The sequence below is a fragment of the Apteryx mantelli genome, chromosome 14, assembly GCF_036417845.1.
Source record: "Apteryx mantelli isolate bAptMan1 chromosome 14, bAptMan1.hap1, whole genome shotgun sequence".
In the NCBI taxonomy this organism is placed as follows: Eukaryota; Metazoa; Chordata; class Aves; order Apterygiformes; family Apterygidae; genus Apteryx; species Apteryx mantelli.
Window position 1 is genome coordinate 17,282,180 of NC_089991.1, and position 17,878 is coordinate 17,300,057.

The 17,878-nt window shown below is 41.5% G+C and overlaps 1 long non-coding RNA gene across 1 annotated transcript in view; it reads left to right on the plus strand.

Moving 5' to 3' along the window:
- Positions 1-17,210, plus strand: part of LOC136993327 (uncharacterized) — a 67,752-nt gene extending 50,542 nt beyond the window's left edge. The window contains exons 2-3 of the long non-coding RNA XR_010885612.1: positions 16,875-16,984; positions 17,148-17,210. This is a non-coding gene — a long non-coding RNA (uncharacterized lncRNA). The remainder of the gene's footprint in view (positions 1-16,874; positions 16,985-17,147) is intronic.
- The last annotated feature ends 668 nt before the right edge of the window (positions 17,211-17,878 follow it).

Sequence of the window (17,878 nt, forward strand, 5' to 3'; positions counted from 1 at the left end):
GAGCCGGGGGCCGCGGCGGTGGCGGGAGGCTGCTGGGAGGCCGAGACGCCCGGCACATCTCGGCCCTGCAAACAGGCGTCTGTTTATGCTCAACCGCTAGGCAGTCTGTCTGTTAGCAGTGGAAAACCAGTCACTAATTAGAAATATTAGTCAAGCCTTAGGCACGTTACAGCATGAGTTGTTGGTGCTGACGGTCTCTGGATTTGCGACGTCCGGGCTCGAGAGCTCTTTGAGGGAGCGGGCGCCAAAGCGGGCGTCCTCGCCCTGCCGCGAGCGCCGCGGCTTGGGACACGTCTCCCCGTCCCTGGCCCGTCCCTGCCCTCCCCGGGGGGCGGAATCGCTCTTCTGCCTGGGAGGCGGCTGCTGCCTCCCCAGGTTCGGCCAGCTCCGGCTGCCTCGGGGGGGTGTCGTGTCGCTTGCTTGCACACTGGGTATCGGTCACCCAGCGCCGTCAGCCAGCTGCGGACAGGGTGCTGCTGTTGTAGCTCGCCTGGTTTTATGCTGCTGTGCCCAGGTGTCACAGGTGATTTCACTTCCTATGCTGAACGCAGCAGTCCTGAGGTGCATCTGGGCCCAAGGCAAGCAGTGTGTTAGAATATGCTACAGACACAGATTAAACATACAGGACAGTAACACTGAAATACGAACTGTAATTCTAGCTTTAGATGTGTTTATTAGCAGTGTTTATTATTGACATACGAATTTTCCAGCTGAGAATTCAATGAAACAAAAATCAATATGCTTAAGCTTTTTTTTTTTAAGTTAAGTTAAAAAAAAAAAAAAAGTTTCTTTCCAGTGCATTAAGGTACTATGTGGAGTTGGTTGGTTGGGTTTTTTTTTTTTTGGGGGGGGGGGTTGTTTGGGTTTTTTTTGCACGTATTGGCCATTTCTACTCAGTTGGCCAGATCCTGGCCAACTTCAGCTGGAGTGGAGAGAACTGAGTATTTCTGCAGAGCAGATTCTTTTTTCTTCTTCCTGAGGAGGTCTTTCAAACAAAATCTGCTGCCCTTTTTGAGGGGGAAAAAAATTATTAAAAGCTGTGATCTCATTTAAATGTGTGATAGTTTCACATCTGGTAATTTTTGTAGTAGCAGTTCCTTATAACTGAAGACTTAAATCTGAAAGTTCCTGAGTGTTAGATGTCCTGTTGCTTGTCACTGGGTGAAAGGATTTGGCTGAATGGCTTCAGCAGGGGCAACAGCTACTGTAGTTACAAGCTGATGGCTGGCTTTTGGCAGCTTTAAATGTTTCTGTAGGTAGAAGAATCTGTTCTGCTTGTTTTATAATTGAAATTATTACACAGGCACAAAGTCATAAAGCAGTTTTGAAAAGGTGAGAGAGCTTTTTAGCAATTTTGTATATGTCGTGTTATTATTGAAACAGTTTTGTAGTTGGGGGATTTCTCGGTAGAAGGCATGTTTCAGCAGAGCAGAATTTGGGGTGCCGTTTCTTAGGGTCACAGCGGGAATCACCAAGTTTGGTGCAGTAAGAGAGGTGCTATCTCATATTTGGGTTGTGTGCTTGCCGCTTTTAAAACTTATTTGCTTTTTGCCTCTCGCAGTTGGAGAAGCAAGCAAGTTTTCTGTTAAATGTTTGGCCATGGCTCCAAAACAGAAAGTATATACTATGTGCTTCAATTAAAAGATGCCCTGTAGCAAAATGCGTTAGTCCCAGGCAGAGGCCAAGGGTGTCGTTGTCCTGTAGGAAGAGCGGTCACGCTAATGAACAGCTAAGGCCAGTGGACAGTGGAGAGCGCAGCCGGTGTGTCATCGGCTGTCGAGGGCGTCGGAGCACGCTTTGCATTAGGAAGTGCTGCGGGATTGCAGGGATGTGGCTGATCTGCGGAGAAAGAGGAGAAGGTTGCCTGATGGCATACGGTAGTTTTAAAAGTAATTTAATGCTTTTGCCGTAATAACCAAAAGACTTAAGAAAACAGCTTTGGTGGTTAATTCCTTCTTTGCCTTGAGACAAACAGAAGTAGTTTCTGGGCTTCCAGTGCATTTTACTTTGAAACAAAAGAAATTAAAATCCAAGAGAGAATTAGTCTGGTATTCCTTTCTTTCCTATAAGGTATATCCCTTATGTAAACAGCTTAGTTGAGAAGCATGTTATATTGGAGTTGGGACTTTAAAAATTACACTGGAGAAGTGGCAAATCTCGGAAACAATATTACATGCATGATCTGTCTCGTAAATGCTAATCTCAGAGCTCCGACTCTGTCGCAGCGGTTAAGCGTCTTTCCGAAACCAGCCCTGCCGAGCCAGCATATCTACTGCTAGTGGACGAAGGAGAGGTAGCAGCAGTTACCGGGTTCTCTTGCTGCTGAGTTGGAAGGAAGAAGAGAGAAAGGTGGTACACAGGTTGAAGATGGACAGCTTATTTTGCAAGCCCAGAGGACATGTTAGTTACTAACCATGGATATCATCTACAAATCTGGGAAAATATGGAAATTGGAGGAAAAATGGATTAATGATTATAAATTTTAACAGGTCACTAAAAAGGCAGCTAGAAATGCTGATAGAGTACTTGTTTTAAAGCTCTGGGTTTTATTAGTACTATTGTTCAGATTGTAGGGGAATGCAGTATTTTCATCTGATTTCCACTTCTCTAAAGTTGTATAATCTTCAAAAAAATAACAGTATGCATTTATCACAAGTTTCTATTTGTTGAAAAAATGTATTTGAGCATTATTACAAATCAAAACAGAAAATAAAACAACCAAGATGTGTTTTCTCTTCTGTTTAGTGGAAGCAGAAAGGAAAATAATTTCAGCTACATTTCCCTGTCCACATGAATATAAAATAATGTGGTACACAATGGAGGCTTGTGAAAGTGGTATTTGATAGTGCCACCTATTGCTGGAAAAGTAGAACTCCACTGCGTGTTTTTGTTAGGTGTGGATCTAAGTAAGCAGAGCAGAAAAATGAATGGTAGCTGTTGATCTTGTTTTAATTATATCAAAGTAATTACAATTATGTGGGTATAAGTTTGATTTTGTATGGCTATGAATTGGACTACATTTAAAAACTGAAGTTATTGTGCAGTAGAATCAGAGATGTTATAGTAAGCTTCTGTTCCAGAAAACTTGGACTTGTGGTATATTACTGAATAACAGTAGCTGTATTGGGTTAAACCTATTAAGACTGACTTTTTTTCTTCAATTGTTGACACTGAATTTCATGTAATGCACTAGAAAACTGATCCTAATAATCTTAAAACTGCATTAGATTTAGCAAAACACTGAAAATTAGTTTTTCCTAATCCTTGGGTTTGTTTTATGTCACATGTGAAGAGAGTAAAACATTTTTTAGTATGCATTCAAAAACTACTGAAAAAAGTAGCTAATGAGAGCAAATCTTTGAAGACAAAGACACATTTCAGCAATAAGTATCAGGATTGGGGTTAAAATCAAACTTCCTAGCTCACATATTTATATTTGGGCTGCTAAAACCACTTTACATTCTTTGTTTCTCATCCTAAAGCTTTTTATAGGAAAAAAAAATCCTTTTTAGTAAGTCAGTTTAGTTTAGACAAAAAAACCCCCAAAACTTGCAGGATGGCCTTGAGTTGAAAATTCAAAAAAGTTTCTGCAGAAGTAGGATGTTGGCTGGAAAAAAAGCTTGGAGAGTTGAATAGAGGAGCTGCCTCATGACCTAAGATTTCTGCTGAGTTTAGAGGTAGAGGTGTTGATGTACACTGTTTGTAAATGTAATGTAAATGGTAGAAACAAGCCATGGATTCCTAAACATGAACTGAATGCTTTGGATCAAAGAGGACTCGGTACAAAATGCAAGGATAATGATATGGATGAGTCTTAATACTCAGTATCCTTCATCAGATCTTTCCTTTGGTAAGCATGAAAGTTGATTTCTCCACCTGCGCTTTGAAGAGTAACATTTGTTTTATTACGGAAGTCTTGTATTAATCTTACCAATAGCATTAGTCAAGATCTGTAGGGACAGCTGTGATCAGCTTCAAGTTTTAATTGTTGTGGTTAGGACTGCTGAAATCCTTACTGCCTGAGTGCTGCTGCTCACCTCTACTGGAGCAAGGCCCTACCCAAAAGTTTTTGGCTTGTAGCCTTTAAGAGAAAGAAAGCATGTCTTCTCCACGTTGTTCTCCTCATGAAGGGTCTAGATGGCCAGGCAAGAGGGTGAGATGAGGGAGTGGTTTGCGAGTATTCTACTCTTTCTCAGGTCCAGGCCAGTATCTGGCAGGAGTTTATTGCTGCCTCAAATAATAATATTTGGCTGGAGCTGTCCTACCTGGAGAAGGACAGGCTATACCTGCTGAGCTCCTGGACAACCAAGTTTGCTGCAAAACTTAGGTCAGTCAAGGGAAGCAGCTATCCAGGCTATACAGGCTATCTGTAGCTGTAGAGGAAGTTTGGTAAGAAGTTGTTAATGATAGCCTGCTTGTCTCCTGACCAGAGAAATCATCTGGAGAAATCTGACTTCATAGCCCTAGTTAAGTTCAGGGCTGAAATCTAATTTAGCCAAATCAAAAGTCTATATTTTTTTCCTTAAAATGAGGTCCAGTTTCCTTTTTTCCCAGTTGCATCTCAGACCTGTATTTCAGAGGTCACTTGTATTTTGTCTCTTGCTCCACAGATCCAGGATGTACCTTCTCCTCCAAAACCTGTCTTAAAATCCTTTTTTTCTTCTGTGTATTTGTCGTTAGCCTTTCTATCTTTCTCGTCCTGACTGCTGCAACATTCAGAAACAGCATAAGGTCTTTAGCAACTACCTTCTGTAATCTGGAGAAGGGGAACGATGTAGCTGCCTGGTTAGTTGCTTTGCACATTGATTTTGTATGATCTCTCTTGAATCTTCATGCTGAATTTCTTCTGCAGTCTCTGTTCTTACACATCTATCTTCCTTGTGTTTCTGGTCACCCACTCGCTCTGTGCTCTGCTGCTGTTCCTTAGCCTTGGTCCACCCATTTTTTTGTCTTCCTGTTCATTCAACTGCATGTCTTTTAGCCACAGAAGAGCATTTGGAGCACTTGAGCAAAGCCAGCAATGTTTTAATTCTTGGTACAGGTTTCCCCCCTCCACGTCCTTACCATTCTGCCTACTGTGGATCCTTTTGATTTAAACGAACTGCTCCTATTTGCCACTTTCCTTTCTCCAGTGTGTATCTACAAGGCTATACATGTTTAGATTAGAAACTCCTCATGGCAGGGATCAGGGTATTGTAAAATATCTTGTGGAAGATACTGTAAAAATGATCAATTAAACATGAAAGGTGCATTACCAGTGCTAATGGACAGCCTCCTGTTTTAGTGGGAACTTTAGTGTAGTCCAGAAAAGGACACAAGATCTAGCAAAAGGAAAGCACTTTTCAACAGTTAAATAATATATCTTTGTAGGAGTCTGTATGCCCTGTTCTAATGAAGTTTCATGGGTTTTTATAAATATTTTTATATATATGTAAAAAATGTGTAAGAAAAGGCATCTGGAATAATGTCCTTATGGGTAAGCAATGGGGCCAACAGGTGGCACTTCAGCTTGAAAATGAGGATTTAAATTGTGTATCTTTGTTTAAAGTGGAATATTTCAAAAAAAAAAAAAAGTTTATGAAAATTACTTAGGCAAGTGCATTCACGTTATGATTGGATGCTTTGTTGGTCTTGTCTTCTACAAACTGTAAATCTGTGGCCAAACAGCATTGCACCATGGAGGAATTTGGGCACTGAAGGAAAAACTGTCCTTAATATAGTTTAAAGTATGACTTTATTGAAAGGAATTACAGTTTTTTTTGTGACCTATCATCATCTAAACTTGAATGTAATAGCATCTGTTAAAGCCTTCATTTAAATTCTTTCTTCCTCAAAGTGGGTGCTTCTGACTTCTTTTTGGTTGTTATGTGATTTATTTGTCTAATTAAAAAGAAACTGAAATTGGAGAACACTGCAACCTATTAATTGATTTTTGTGAATGATGATGTAAATGACTTAACATCAAATAGTAATCTGTTTCCCCTTTCAATCAGTGCTGATACTGTTATCTCGTAATACAATACCAACGTATGATTATATCTGCCATTAATGCAGTTAACAGTAGATGACAGATTTTATTAAGATAGGAAGGGCCTCATGCTCTTCCACTTGCCCTGGTGTAAATCAAAACTTACTGCCTTGAACTGAAAAGTTATTGTTGTGTAAGAACTCTACTGGTGTAAATCAGGAAAGTCAAGCCTTCTATGTGGTGATGTACCAAATTATATTACACGATATTTAAATTCTGTCTTCCACAGTGAACAGCAGGATACCATTTTTATCCTTCCTGTTGAATGCAGAATCACTTTTCCATTTGCAAATTAAGCCTGAACAGCGCGCGCTCAGTGTTTGCTGTTCCTGCGTTACTCCACAGACAGGATATATTGAGACACCTGTTCATCCTTGTAAGGCAAGCAACAAACGAACCAAAATGCTTCGCTGTAAACAAACTGCTCCGTGATTAGTGGAACCAATGAAGCTTCACTGCCTACAGATTTGTGTCCTTCATCCTTGATCCTCACAGCAACCCTCCCACCAGTTCGCTCACCGGTTTCCCTCTGCTCGTGTTCCCTACGATCTTCCCCTTTTCCCTGTTCCCCTGAAATAACTCCATTCCTCTTCTCCTCCATCCTCTGGATCTTCCCCAGAGCTGGCGGTTCCTCCCATGCACCCTGGCCGTCCGTGGCTCTCCTGCCTGGTGCCGGGTGCTGGCGGTGCTGGCTGCAGCTGGTCAGCCCGCAAACCACTGCCTGCCTTGGGCTTCGCCGGGGGAACGCTGATTTGGGTCCCTCGTTTTACTGTGTCACAGATTTTCTCAGAGCTTAAGGGAATGTAATATCTTTGAGATCACTACTTTGTTAAATTTGGAAGAAATGGGTAGACAGATATAAAAATGTCTTTATTCCCTCTTCCTTCTTCCAGTGGTTGGTATTGCCAGACCAATCTCAGTTTGGCTTTGCTGAACTGCTCTTCCTCCTTCTCCCGTCTTGCTCTCCCCTGTTCTGCAGATCGAGTGCAATGACTGCCATCTTTGTAATGATATTATTAACTGGATAGATAGCAAGCACAGATCAGAAAAAAAGGCTGCTTAGTCCCTTGTTGTTTCTGAAGGCATGTATGAAGTTTTCTTTAATCAAACTCTAGATCTTGCATTTGAGGACAGTGTAAAATAATCATTTTAAGTATAAGCCTTAAGTAAACCTTTAAGTATACCAAAAACATAAGAGGAAGGTGAATTCTGAGTATCTTCGGTTTTGAAAAATAAAAAAATAGCAGTTCAATCACACAATTGCAGCATAAAAATGATACTCAAATGTGAATAATCATAGAATTGTTGAGGTTGTAAGGCACCTCTGGAGATCATCTAGTCCGAACCCCTGCTCAAAGCAGGGTCAGCTAGAGCAGGTTGCTCAGGGCCATATCCAGTCAGGAATCTCTCCAAGGATGGAGACTCTGCAACCTCCATGTGCAACCTGTTCCAGAGTTTGACCACCCTCACAGTAATAATATTTTTTCTTATGTTTAAATGGAATGTCCTCTTTTTTCAACTTGTGCCCGTTGCCTGTTGTCCTCTCTTGGTGCCATTGAGAAGGCTTTGGCTCCATCTTCTTTAACCCCCCTGCCCCATCAAGTACTTAAACACATTGATAAGATCCCCCCGACCCTTCTCTTCTCCAGGCTGGACAATTGCAGCTCTCTAAGCCTCTCCACATGTGTTGTAATATGCATAAATGTATGTGATACATAAATGTATCCTGAATATAATTCGGCCATCTGAGTGTTAAGAAGCAAATATCAAGAAAGAACAGTTCTAAGTAATAGCCTACATGTAAACACTTGCATTTCTGATAAGAGCAAATGGTGTAAAAATCTGAGAGTTGAGCATGGATATGTGAGAATAAAAGTTTGATGGCAGTCTGCCCATAATGTGTGGGTTTTTTTGTTTTGTATTTTTTTTTGGGGGGGGGATTCTTTAGAAGCAGCATGATAATGTAAAAATTATTTAGAAAACTTAAAATCAGCAGACACTCGGACAGAATTTGTCAGCCATACCTACATAAGATACCCTACAGGTATTTGTGTTCATCAAGGTACAAATGATTAGCCATTATGTGTATAAAGCTTTGTGCTCTGTGCATTCTATCTTTTACACCAGCAGTATTTGTTTTGGATAATTACAAACATCTAGCTGCAGTCCATGATGTTCTTTTATAAGCCAGGTATTTTTCAGAAGGTCATTTAAAATTCTGTACTCTGAAATTTAGATAATAGTTATATTTTTCAGAGGTTTGTTACCTAAAAGTTGACCTGTCTTCATGTATGTACAGACCTTTAAGGTTACTGCTATCATTGTAAAGGGGAAACTGTTCAAACTTCTTGTCTATTATTAAGTTAGCAAAGCAAGGAGCGATTGGTGTCCTTTTAAGCTCTACTTCTACCAGTGGCTATGTATAGATTCACTGTCTTAGCTTTTAATACTTGAAAATCCTATCTAAGTGTATTTATGCTCACTTAGGGTGCTGTCTGGTATTCGGCGTCGAAATGCTTATGCTCTTGATTCTGGCCTATAAGCTCTTCTGTTCCATTGACTCTTTTCTGTGTTTTGTAAAGTTAAAGCATGCCTGCTATCGTTTATTAATATGTATTTAATGTCTGCAAGTTCTCAACTCGTTGAGTTTGCTCAGCACAGAGGGCTGGCAATAGAAATGGCTGGGAGCAGAACTGCACTGTGCTTGTCAAGGTGGCTTTATGTTCAGCACCAAATCTTTCAGTGTATATAAAGGTGGTTTCTCTATGCATTAGTTTCCCAAAGGTTTTTCCAAAAAATTTTTTTTTTAAAAGAAGGGCTGTAATCTTTATCTCAGTAAATACATTAAAAATGATGAGATTTTTGGAGACCGTGGTAATAGGTACTGTATAAATAACTTGAGCAGAAAGTTAATGTAAGCAAATAAACCACGGTCAATGAATCCTGGGCTGGCAGAAAAACATAAGCTGGCTCTTTAGGGACTAATGAACAAATGAAACGATTTCCATTAACTAGGGACTGCTGATAAGTCGTATGCATGTTTTATTGCTGTGTTGTATCAAGGTCTTGGCTTGACTCCTAAACTAAGGAGTTGACAGGTGATATAAGAGGCAAGGACTAGAAATAATAAACTAAAAGAGAACCTACAAAATCTGTCCTTAAAATTATAATTTGTAAAAGTAAGTTGATTTCAGAGTTAATCCTTACGTAAAAGGCAAATGGCAACTCTTTTCTGAATTTTCTGAATATTTGGGGCTGCTTAGTTGGAAATTATTTTGGAAGCAAGGTCCAGAATATGCCAGAATTTTTTATTAATCTTTGTTTTTTTTATGGAACTATGAAAGATCTTGCCTTTTTTGTTTTCATAGATGAGAGATGCTAGGACAAATATAATATCTCATTAAAATATCTTATGGTTTAGAAATAGTATATTTTACTTTATTTATGTATTTATGTACATCATTCTGTAGAGGTAATTAGGAAAAAAACGACCCAATAAAAAGATTTATGGATTTCTCTAAACTGCTTAATGAGGCCTAATATAAATCTGAATTTCAAATCACATTAGGGTTGTCGTATGCCCTAATTTCAAATGACAGCTCTGGCTTGCCTCTCAGTTGGCCTTTTATTTTGTGTTTATAAATTAACCAAGCATGTGGTTTTATGTCACTGTTTTATTAGAGCGGTGCTGCACTTAAGAGATGGGGAAATTTTACTTATTTATTTATTAAATTGATTATTTCATTATTTATCTAATTTCTTTCCAGTAGTTATGTTGCACCCTAGCTCATGTTACGGAAAATAAGTTTCAGGCTGAATTTAGGTGTATTAAATGTGGATAACGGCAGATACAGAGGAGCAAACATTTTGTGGTGGTTTTCCGCCTTGCTGACGGCACGGTGCGGCGCAGAGCACAGCAGCGTTTTGGTATCGCGGTGCTGCGCTGCTCTTGAGAAGCCGCTGCTTTTGGTGGGGGGATAATGTTGTGCACGGTAGAGAGTGTGTTCGCGGGGAAGCGGTTCCTGAAAACGGGTGGTGTTTGTAGCGCCTTGTAAAACTGTCTACGGTGTCTCTGTGCTGATAGCCCAGGAAAGAGGATCGGAGATCACGAGCGGACAAGCAGCACCCGTGAGGTTTCCAGGGCATGTGCCGCTCGTTGCAGGGGGTGGCCATTTCGTAACGCCTGCTTTATTTATTTATCTGCCTTATTTTTCATTATTCTCCGCTTTGCTCGTCTCCACCTTGAGCGTCCCCTGCAGCCCGCTGTCCTGGAGGGGTGGGATCAGTGGGGCAGGTGCCGGGCCGGCAGGGGTTGTCCCGTCCCATCCCGTCCCATCCGTGGTGGTGGTGGTGGCTCTGCAGGCCGCGGCGAGGAGCGCTGCTCGCCAGAGGAGGGGGGCTGAGGCACTGCCGCCGCGCTCGCCGCCGCTCTCTGCTCATACGTAGGGAGGGAGGTGGCGTGTGCGCCTGTGCGTGTCTCTCTGGGTATGTATGTCCATATATCCAGAGATACGTGTGTCTGAATGAGTGGGAGACACCAGTTAGTTCCCTCAGCGTGTGTGTAAGCAATAAACTTCATCCAAAACCAGTGCTGGGAATTGCTGTTACTTGACTTGGTGTGGAACAGTGTCAGCACGGGTCCGCCTTGCCTGCATTTCAAGTTGTCGCTTGCAGCCAGGGCAAACCTCAGGTCCGCGCTCGCAGCGCTGCACGGTGGCGCCGGGCCGGGAGCCCCCAGCGGCCAGTGCGGCCACATCGGCCTCCTCCTGCCGGCGCTGTCGGCATGTCGAGGAGGCCACGGCCGCTCTCCGTCCTGAGGAGAGCTGTGCTGGGGTGAAGAGGATTGCGCGGCGCTTCCCGCTCTCGTCCTGCCTGCGTGCTGCTGCTGCCCGCCGGATGCGGCTGCCGCGACGCCGGGGCTCCGCTGTCTCGAAAGCTTGCAGTGTTTTCACCGCAGATTTCCTCCACGGCAAGCTTGCCCTAGCCGGGCAGGTGCGGGAGCGGCGTGGTCTCCGGGCACGGGCTGTGTTCTGCCAAGCGGAGCCGCGGGAGGAAGCGAGCTGCGAGGAAGCGCCCGCAGGCAGTGTCCCTCGGGTTCGCTGGGCGCCGTGCTCCTCTCGGGCGCCGCCGCGGGGTCCCGCGCTCCAGGTCGGCCTCGTCTCTCCCACCCCAAGCTTCCCCTCTGCGAAGACTGAAGTATTTTTCATGGCTGCCTTGTTCTCCGCTCTCCAGCTCTCTGATAGACGTTTCCTGATCTCCTGTTTTGCTGGTCCTGTCCTTGGCTTTGTTGGTTGCTCTGTTTGTAAACAGCAAATATTGTTTGTAGGTGGTGAAGAGCTGCTGTGCCTGGTCTTCAGAATTCTCATAATCTTTATTCGGGGATTTGCCATACGACATCACAGGAAAGGCTTTGGTGTAGTAATTTCTCCTCTAGAGCTTTGTTTTTCCCTTTCAGGTTTTTCCCTTAGCAGTTTTAGGATCTTGTGCTGATGCTCTGAAACAGGACGGCAGCCGAGAGGTTGGTTATCTCGGGGTTTGCATCTGTCCACCCCGTGCCCTCTAACTAGGTCCAGGTGGGGAGATGGCACTCGGCAGCAGCGGTGAAGGACTCTTCGCTGAGCGTGGTTTTGCCGTGGCGGTGTCAGCTGCCCTGATCTGTGCGCTGCGAGGGGCCTCTGCCTGCGGTGCTGGTGCTGCTGCTGCCGCCGGCTGAACACCGACTTCCAGAGCTGCTCCACGGCAGCAGGTCGGACTTGTTTGCGCAGTGGTGGCTTCCCTTCCTGGGGAAGGCCCTCTTGCTGCGCTTCAGGTTCTGCGCTCTTCCTCCCTGCTCTTGGGGAGGCGTATTTCAGGAGATGTGTCGCAAAGGCTGGTATGCTTTTTCATTTTTTTTTGTTTTTGTTTGGATTAACATTGCTGTGTCCCTGTTTGAAGATAGGAGCCACGTAACTTCTGTGCTGTATGCTTTTGTGTTCTGCCATGATTCAGCTTGTTTGCACTTTCTGCCGCTTGTGAGTAATGCTGCTGGGTTTTTGTTATGATCTTTTCTGTTACTGTCAGGTGGTGGATTTCCATTCTTGTTGACTTTGGTATGTACTTGAAAATTTAAATTGTTTTCTTGACTGTTCATAATGTTCCATAGGAAAAAAGGATTTTTTATTTTTTTTTAAAGCTAGAAGTTTGTAAAGGTGTCAATTATGATGTGGTACAGAACTGACATACTTGAGAAATCCATTTATTTCTTTTCTTTTTTTTTGTAACTCCTTTCATTTCTTTTTGTTCTACAGCTGTAATATATTGAAACACTTGTGTTTGTAATTTCATGGCTGTTAAAAGCTTTTTTACTATTATTATTCATTAGCAAAAGAGTCAGTTAATTTCCATTTACTAATCTACCACTCATATCTTTTGGTAGCTAATAGGAAGAGAAAAATTGTATTTTTCTTTTAAGTTTGGCCTAAAGCTCATAAACCTAATTTCCATTATATGTATTGATGTCAGGATGAGGAAAAGCGTATCTTGAAAGTTTTACTATCATTTGTCAAGGGTGTTGGGTTTTGATCGATATCACTTTCAGTAATTGACATCTGTGTTAACTATCAAATGGAATATCCATTCCAGAGGGCATTTGATTTGTTGTAATGTTTGTATTTTATAAAGCATTGGTTTATATGGATTGCTTAAGGATGATAATTCTGTGTACTGTGTATGGAGTTTGCACTGTATGCTCAAAATGAGTTGACGTAAAGTGCTGGATTTTCCCTCACTTTTTAAATGCTGTGTAACACTTTCACCAGTGGGTAGAATCTGTTTATCCATGCACCTACCTCTATTAAAACAAAGACTATATTAAAGTGCCATTAGTCAAGCTGTTGAAAAAAAAGGAGGGGGAAAAAAAAAAAAGGACGGACTCAGGGTCTAGCCAGAACTAAAATCTACAACTTGATTTCATCCTGGCCTTTATGTAAAGTGTCAGGATGATATCATCTTTTTCCTCAGGGCTCTTACTTTATTCGGTATTTTGAACAGATCCACTCTAAGAACAAATGAGGGTTGTGAAGCAAAGCGTGCGGCAGTGTTTGTAAGATCATTGGCTCATTTCTTTTGCCCTTGGGATGAAGCGACCGAAGCAAGGAACTGGGGAAGGGGACGGTCTCGGGAAGGGTCGTCTCGCTCTGTGGCTCCGTGGTGCCTCGCCAGCACCGCTGAAATTCTGGACGCTCCCGTAGCTCCTGGCTGTCCCGGTGCGGCCCCGCGTTGTGCTGGCGTACGCAGTCAGTGGGGGTGCCCCGAGCTGCATTAAAGAGCTGATGAAAATGAAGACTGGGGAGCAGAGGAGACAAAAAAGGACCCCGAACATTTTGATGTTGAGCGTGTGACCGCATGGATGCGGAGGCGCTGCCGGCTGCGCGCAGACTGCTGGTAGGGGGAGAGTTGCCGCTCTCCGCAGTATTGCCTCTTCTGGCAGCAGTTTGGGGTTTTTTATGCAGGCTGGCGTTTTCCTGTAACTGCAGTGTTAAGGAGGGAGGTGAACTGGAATTGGTGTCTCGCAGGATTCGGGATGAGGGCACGTCTCTGCTGAACAGGATGCGGCGTAGCCAGGAAATTTGTACTTATTCTTCAGTTATTGCCTACCTTAATTTGGAAAAATGTTTATCACTGAGAACTCCAGCTGAAAGCCGCCAGAGCTGGTCTATAGCACGGGAAGTGCTGGATAATGCTAAATACTATGAAAATTGGGCACAGGATGTTAGCGGATACTTTGTGCTCAGTCTTTATGTGCCAAGATCCCATCCAATTAATGGGAATAGTAGCCTCTCAAAAGTATTGGAGTTTTATTTTGTATGGACCAGGTCTTGCAACATATTACTATATGGTTTATGGGTTTATTTACATATAGTTTATGGATTTTATGTCACCTAGCCCAGTGGAATTGAAAGTGATTTACAGACTTTTAAGTTGAATTAACTCTTTGTATTTTTACGAGGTGCGTTGTTAGTGCCGTTCCTAGTACTATTGCTATTAACAGAAATATTAATGACATTATAGAAAGGGAAGTGAGCAAGGTGTGAAGAGTATTTGTACATCTAATAATACAAATAGACACCTACTTGAATTTATAAATGTTTGCATGCGCCTCATTTTCACTAAAATTGAGAAGGATTATGGACATGTGGAAACTCCAGTATAGTGCGTATTTGTCATGTGTTTTCAAGTGCCTTCATAAATTTGATTCAAAGTAACTTGTTCAGATTTGGAAATAGCTCTTTGGTAGAATGACAAGGACAAACCACAGGCTTTCATTGCAAATTTTGTTTTATTTTGTACTAATGTGCTGTCTCTGCTAATTTTTTTTCTCTGTATCTGCTAATTATGAAATATTTTCAGATACAGATGAAAGTTTATTATGTTGTCTCTTGGGTCTCTAAAGTGGGTAGTCTGGATCATAAAGAATTCATAGGATGACAGGGGCTTTGGGGTTATCCACAATAAAATATAAACACATAATCTTAATAGAAACTTAAACACGCTTAATTTGCAACTTAACGTTAACAACTTGATTTACATAAAATAGTTCTAGCAAAGCCAAGATGTAACAATTAAGTTGGTCAGTAAGTCTTTGCAGCATTGGGAGTGGTAGTTTGTTCATGACTGTTTTTTCAAATTACTGAGAATGTAACTGACAAAATTACCCTTTTGTTGAGTTATTTTCAATACAAATTTAATTCTGATTTGTCTTCACCATTAATTGAGCACCTGATGACAGTTCCTTTATCATAAACTTGCAGTACGTCTCTGAACCAAGTAGATGCTTTCCCAGATACTAGAAAGGTTTTACACTGTTTGTCTTACTGCTTGCAAAATATTAATCTCTCATCGTTAGATGCTGATAGATTAGAAGAGAGACATGGTCTCTCAGACTTCCAAAGGTGTTTAATGTCATAGGTTATAGCTCCATATATAGGAAATGTATTCTGTTTTGAGAAGTATGAGGGATTAGGTTACTGTATTTTGAGAGTAATTATGTAGCATCTGCTGAAATTATTTTTTTAAACGTACAGTAGTATTTGTTAACGTAATAGAAGACTAAAAGGAACAACAGCCGTCGTGGCTGAGGAAGTTAAAATGCTCCCTGCCTCCTGGGAGCCCCTCTATGAGCAGCTCCTGCCCAGAACGGGGTCAAAGCCTATGTACCGGCTGGGCTTTCCTGAGGATTAAAAGATGACCCTATACATCCTCTTGCCAATTTTTGCATGAATCTGACTCAAGGCAAACTTCAGCTCTTAAAAATAACTTCTGTTTTTTTCTTGGTGGATTATCAGTGTTCATATCTCAGTGTAACCTGGTGCTGCTCTTACAAATATTTCTGTTCCAAATTCAACAGTCACCAAGGTGGTGATATACAAACATGGAAGGTGTAAGAGAATTAGCAATTAGAATAATGTAAATGACACAGTCTTAGCAGAAAAGTAGGTATGTAATACAAGTGTACAGTTTGCACTGAAGCGTAGGTTGATAGGATTGCACAAAAGAAAGTAAGCATAATAGTGGAAAATAAGGGGATGATGAATCCTACCTACTACTTTTTATTTATTTATTTATTCAGTAAAGACTGCCTTTTACAGTGGTTCATATTCTTAGAATGTTCTACAGCATGTTTCTGGCCTTAAAGATTTCAGGTGCCGTTACTATACAGTGTAATATTGGATTCTTTGTCTCATTTAAATAATCAACACTTTATGGAAAGCTGTTGGCTTGAAATACAGTTACGCCCATTTATTTCCAGGGAGATAGACCTCAGCAATTGTAGTGCTAGTACATCAAGCTTCTTTTTTAACCAAAAATAAATGCCATTAATTTAAGTTCATTAAAGGCACTAGATGAAGGTGGCAGTGTTAAATATTCTCAATGTTCATAGAAGATTGCTTAAAAGTTGTATGCATAACAGCGGAAAACATTAACATGTCTTTATAGGTTTTTGTATGTATTTATGAAATATTTCACTCTAGCGTTGATGATTTGTTTGTCCATTCCCACCCCGAGCCTGTGCTGATTTCATTTTTTTGAGTGGATGCGTATCAAGTGTTCAGATTTATTAGGCCGCGTGACCAATCACTTCTTCCCAGTTGCTTCTTGTTGTGTAATTTCCTAATGAAAGCTGAAACCTATATTTCTTCCAGCTTGTCTTACAAGTAGTTGTGACTCTGACTGGATCATTTCATTGACTAGGTGAAAAATAAATCAGTTGCCAAGGGTGTGGCGTGTTAGGTAAATTCTGTTTTCCAAAAACATGTTTTTGGAAGATGAGGAAAAATCTGAAGAAAATGTGAAAGCCCTCAGTTAGTATAAGGGATTGCAGACTGCAAAAGAAGCATTGAGAAGTATTGATTAATAGTGCAAGCAACAAGTGGTCTGCTGAAAGGTTAGAGAGCTTCAAATTAAACCTTTCTCAGTAAAGATACCTGGGGGAGAAAGGTCTTAATCCAAAAGTTTTGAGGGCTGCTATCCAAGATTGTCATGCCTTTTCTTTCTTGGAGAGCTGAGTAGAAAAAGTAATATTAATTCCTCTCTGTTAATTTTAGTAGTGTAAACGTTAAATGACTAACCAAACACATTGCTTAGGTTTCCCTCTACATTTGGGGCAGGGAGGAGGTGTAAGGAAAGATGCTTCTGAAAGATGATTTCTGACACCCTGAAGTTGATAATTTTGCTGCCTTTTTAGCAGTTAAAACCTGTGAGAGATAAGTACCAAAATACTTTTAAAGCCTGTACTTATGACTAGTATCTTACAGTTCATTTTTCTGAAAGTAATCCTTTTTTTTTTCCTTCTTCTTCTTCCTTGCAGATCCTTCCTGCTTTTCATTGCCCCCTGAATTAAGAAGTCTCTGTCACCTGGTGAGCTAAAGACGCTGCCCGGAAGGACCGCAGAGCGGAGCACTGCCGACCCCCCTTTCAGTGAGTAGTCACAACTGCAGTGTCGTGTGTTGCTCTCTTTTGAGATGTGTTTACACATTGTTGACTGAGGGGCTTCTACGCTTGAAAAATGCCTTTCTGGATCTCTGCAGGAAAGCGTTTCTTTGTAGAGGAAAGCAATTTGTCCTGGCACTTTCCTTTACAGAAATCTACAGAAGTCTCTTCCAGCCCAGTCGAATTACTTGAGAAAGCTTTGCCGAGAGAAATGCACCTTTTCCCTTACAACCTGGAGTTTCATTTGCTGGAGTTGCCCATCCTGACAAATTCAGGATCAAATGAGGATTTTAGGTATTTATTGCTCCTAGTGTCCAAAGAAATCTTCCTTTACTCAAGTGGGCTTTTTATTCAGAATTGCAGCACAACAAAAACTCTTTGGTTGATAAGAGTAGCTAACTGACTGCATATCATAATGTTGTAAATCTGTGTATCCTGTACCATATGCTGTGTGATGAAAAGATAAAGGGGAAAAAACCTTGCAAATTTTCTGTTCTTTTGTGTTACCTCTAAATGCTGGACAGAATGCTCACAAGACACCCTATAATTTAACCAAGTTGCACATTCCTTCTGGGAATTAATATAATTACATCCAGTGACAAACTCTCCCAAAGTGTCCAGCAGAGAAAGTAGGTTATCTTGCTTCGGAGTAGCTCAAGAGGAAAGGAAATACAACCTTCAATTGATTGCTTGCTATAAAAAGTTAGATAAAGAGTTATTTTTTTTTTATTCTGAGCTCCTTATTCTCTTGCAGTTTTTAACTTCACTGAATATCGTTTTTGTGGTACACGTGAAAATTATTGCTCGAGCCATTTAATTTAGTGGGATTGCTGCTTAAGAAACTACTTGTAGATTGTGCCCTTTGTAAAATAAACCCTTTAA